This window comes from Porites lutea, chromosome 4 (assembly GCF_958299795.1).
Source record: "Porites lutea chromosome 4, jaPorLute2.1, whole genome shotgun sequence".
NCBI lineage: Eukaryota > Metazoa > Cnidaria > Anthozoa > Scleractinia > Poritidae > Porites > Porites lutea.
In genome coordinates, this window is record NC_133204.1 from 6,303,281 (window position 1) to 6,304,483 (window position 1,203).

Sequence of the window (1,203 nt, forward strand, 5' to 3'; positions counted from 1 at the left end):
GTCATTAAAGAATGTGGGCAAGTGAAGATTATTAGTGAAACTTAAGTTAATGTTGTGCATTTTAATCGATCCATAGTTCTGGGATATTATTCCATTCCTAAAATTAATTGGGGATCATTTCGGGGTCGACGTGAAGACACGCGAGGAGTCGCAAGCAGTAAGATTTCTGTCCCGTGATTTAATCAGTTCAATCATCAAAGTTGACAGGTCTTTCTGATAATCAAAGCGACCTCTCGGTTAACCATTTACACCTTCAGTATCAAAAAATAAGTATAAAAAAATAAGTATAAAGTTCAAATTGAAAGTAACAGCGACTTGTTATATTCAAGCACGTGCATATTTTGCGCACACGTCACTTTGAGGGCCGATTTTCTGCTAAATCGGAAAGCCCTATTTGAAACTCTCCTCTAGCTTTTTTTTTCCGTCTGGTGAAGATATTATCATTAGAAATTTGTTTCATTTGGATGCAGCAGTATTGTAAAAGCAGGTGGACTCTAACGGTGTCGGTTAAGTTGTACAATTTTTTTATGTAACTTGAATAATGAGCCACGTCTTTCGTTTCACGCACCGTTACCCAGGTTATTATGTTAACAGTTGAGCTTTGTTGGGGATTAAACAGTTCTTTAAAACAACCAACAGGCATTTTGTGGTCGAATAAGAATATTTAATGAGCAAACGAAACCAAAAATTAATACTGATAGACACACAGATTTTAGTGAAAATTCTATATTTAAATCGGACGACAATTCAAGTACAAAGCAAAGTTCTTCTTACAGCCAATCAATCTTCTTTGTAAGGATGATTTCTGCGAATTCGCCTGGACCTTCTTGAAGGACGATCACCGTCATCCAATTAATTAAAAAATTTTTTTATGGAATCGTCGCTTTAAATGCTTTTAAATTTTCTGTTATTTTTTTTTTAGTTTGCAAATAAATTGTTCATCCTAAAACAAACAAAAATCGTTGACTGGCCAGCACTTATTCTAAAATGAAATACGAAGTTTTTTAACGAGAAAACAGCAAGCCAGTCCATATCAAGAAACGAATCTACTACTATCAGCTCAAGAAGAAATTAGCGAAATGAGTCACAAATAATTAATTCTGATCAGTTTCAGGGCAATTCCGTAAAAAATAACAATTCTTATTATGTCACGTTGCAATAGACCATTTTCAATACATCAAAATTCTTACTTAGTTCCGAGAT